Source organism: Diadema setosum, unplaced genomic scaffold (assembly GCF_964275005.1).
Source record: "Diadema setosum unplaced genomic scaffold, eeDiaSeto1 scaffold_37, whole genome shotgun sequence".
Lineage (NCBI taxonomy): Eukaryota > Metazoa > Echinodermata > Echinoidea > Diadematoida > Diadematidae > Diadema > Diadema setosum.
In genome coordinates this window covers 25,669-28,943 of record NW_027307663.1, presented here as the reverse complement: position 1 = coordinate 28,943, position 3,275 = coordinate 25,669, and the positions used below count along the sequence as shown (strand labels likewise).

At 44.2% G+C, this 3,275-nt stretch overlaps 1 pseudogene; it reads left to right on the top strand.

The window, feature by feature from the left end:
• The first annotated feature begins 1,796 nt into the window (after positions 1-1,796).
• LOC140245816 (uncharacterized) lies at positions 1,797-2,994 on the top strand (annotated as a pseudogene).
• Positions 2,995-3,275: the final 281 nt, after the last annotated feature.

Here is a 3,275-nt window from a genome sequence, read left to right as displayed (position 1 = left end):
TCTAAAGTTTTCAATTTTATATTCTATTGAGAAATTCTATGGTCATCCATTTTACATTTCGAACGAAAAAAATTGACCCGTAAATAACAAAAATACAGGAATAAGAAGGAGAGCATTGCCAGTTTGCCGGTGCTGACAATGTGTAATGCATGCGTACACGTACACAGATACATCGACCACCAGCTGCATGCATCTCTACATGCGCAATATGCCCTTACTCGCGCATTGATATGATAATCATTGCGATCGGAAATAGATTTTATGTTGATGTACAGTTTAAAAAGTATGAGGATTCTGTGACAATTATGCTAAGAGATATAAAAGCTATCGATATTATACACAAAAAGGCCCAATATTAACACAACTACAACATTTGTGAAAGAACTTCTTTTTTGTATTGCGAACGTATGGCGTTATGCCGGCGATATTTTGGTAACCCGTCCCGTACTACACATACCGTACCGGTACACACGTGCGTGCATGCAAATACATGTACTGACCGTCTGTAATGCAGTGAAGTGACACAGTGCCTTTGGAGTCTTCTCGTTCTTTTCCTAGACTGACTACTTAATATTTAGTATGCATAGCTAATTTTGTGAGGAAGCACAAAAAATGCTCACTGTTGGGGATAAAGTACAAGCCGTGGATGAGTTGGGGAGGTGGGCTAATGGGAAAATTGTCGATAATAATCGAGGAGGCAGTACTACTACTAGTGCTGTCGGCAGGCACAAATGCACCTGTGGAATTCCTTTGTACATCAATAGATATCTGACAACTGTTTGAATAAATTACAGCCAGTTGGAACTCCACACTGTATAAAACATTGCTCTGACACACCTTTAAGCGTTCAATGGAATACTTCCATTTTTTGGGGGGGGGGGTGATTTAAAATCATATGCAATTCGCACAGATTAAATGACAGATTAAAACTTTGATTTGATTTGATCTCTGCATTTTTTCCAAATCATATACATAGCACATTGTACATAATAAGCAAAATGGGATGACACAATTATCCATAATAAAGCGTAGCTAGGTTATGAATAAATATGTTGATTAATAAGTTAATTGAAACAATTACAAAGCATAAAATGCAGGAGACCGCCATCACAACAAATTCTCGATCTTGATGGCAGCCTCAAGGAAAAGAAAAGTATTGGCATTTAACGTAATATATAACGTCGAATAAGGCGGGCAACTGAGAAGAGAAGAATGAAGAAATAACTAGGAAGAGAGAAAGGGGTAGTGCAGGTGAGAGTGATTATAGTCTGAGAGTGCATGTAAATCATTGTGCAAATTTGTGAAATAAATTTATATATGTACATAAAGGTGTGTGTGTGTGTGCATGTGAGTATGTGTGCATTTGTGTTTGTATGCGTAATTGCACAAGTATGAAACTTCATTTGAGTTTACATAGTAAATTGCATATACACAATACACGAAAGGGCATGATTATCATTTGTATGTATGTGTACCATCTTTGTGTATTTTGTATATATACATACATGCAAAATTTTATTTCGTAAGTCTCGACATCGAGACTACGCATTACTGCGTATGAGAATATAGGAGATCCCGCGCGCGTGCACGTGTTCAATTCGTGCGCAGCCGTGTTCTAGAAAGGAGTAGTTACGATACTGCTCCAGCGTGATTGGGAAATTCGACCCCTTTTCGCCGTTTCTCCGAGATTTCTGTTTCCGATTTGCTGAAGAATCGTTACGGGAAATACAAGAACTATGGAGAAGCAATCTCCGCCCTCTAATTCACCGCTTGCTGCCTCGCGTTTCCAATAAAAAATGGCTCCTGCGCAGCGGGATGCCAGCAGTTGCAGTGGAGCTGCATCTGCCGTAACGGACAGTACCTGTACTAAGAAAAGTACGAAACCACAGGCTGACCGCGTAGCGGCGGCTGGAGGTGGTAGCGGGAAGAAAAAACCGAGCAGGGTGAAACCTTGCTCAGAGTCAGACGCTGGATCGCGATCTTCTACTGTCGGTACAAATTCGGATTTGGCAGAATTCTCCGGGAGGCTAAATAAGCTCGAAAATCTTCTCTCCCGAGTCGTTGATGCTCTGCCCGGAGCATCGATGCACTACACGCAAGACGACTATGATATGCCAACGGTGATAACACGTGGGGGATTCAACCGTGATTTGAGCGGGCTCGCGGAGTCACGCGATGAACATCTGCCTACCGAGCGCGGTAGTATGCAGGGCGACGATCCAGATCAGGGCAAGGTGCCTGCCTTCGCAGCAAAATTCGCGGTGCCTTCAGAGATCAGGCAGGCTATCGACGAAGAGCTAGCAAACTCCGTGACTTATTTAATGACCAACAACGTGGAAGAGAAAACGCTCGAGGATACAGCTCACAAATACCCTTGCCCGGCAAACTGCCAGTTGATCGACTCGCCGCGTGTAAACCAGACAATCTGGGACAACCTCAGCACAACTACTCGCACTCGCAATGCTAGGATCCAGAAAGTGCAAAGGTCATTAACTCGCGGTGTTAATGCGTTTCTCCACACACTCGACCCAGAGATAACTGAGGCCCAGCAATTCAGATGCGCTTGCTCTCCTGTGCAACGCTAATTACGAATTGAATGCACTCCGAAAAGAACTGATTAGACCAGATCTGAACAGTAAGTTCACACACCTGTGCAAGGCCACTCACCCCGTGACCAAGTACCTCTTTGGAGATGACTTGGGGAAAAAAGTCAGAGAGCTTCAGGACCAGCACAAGGCTGCTGCCGGGGTTATGAAAGCAGCAAAGCACTCGCGTCCACTGTACCATCCCTACAGACTTGCAGCCGAATCATCTCGCCGGCAGTTCAGAGATGCAGGTTGGATGAGATCACCAACTTCAGGCAACCCAAACAGGCCTTTTTTAGGACCACGACCAGCTTGGCGGAAGCGATTTCAACCGCCACATACTTACACCCCGACTGCCTCCCGAGGGAGCCAGCTACCTGCTCAGAGGGCAGGCCAAGGGAGGAAGTAACTCCGACAGCAGAGACAGCAAAGGAGGTAAAGCCCACAAATAATTTGATCGGACCTGTTGGAGGCCGACTGAAGCTATTTCATAACATATGGGGCAAGATCACTTCAGACCCGTACATACTCAATGCAATACAAGGCTATGAGATTGAGTTTGAGCCAGATAAATTTTCACCAGTTAGAAGTTCACCCCTCCATCAATACAAGCACAATGAAGCTGACACATTGGCAATACAGGAGGAACTCCTGAACTTACAAGCCAAGAATGTAATAGAAACATGTGAT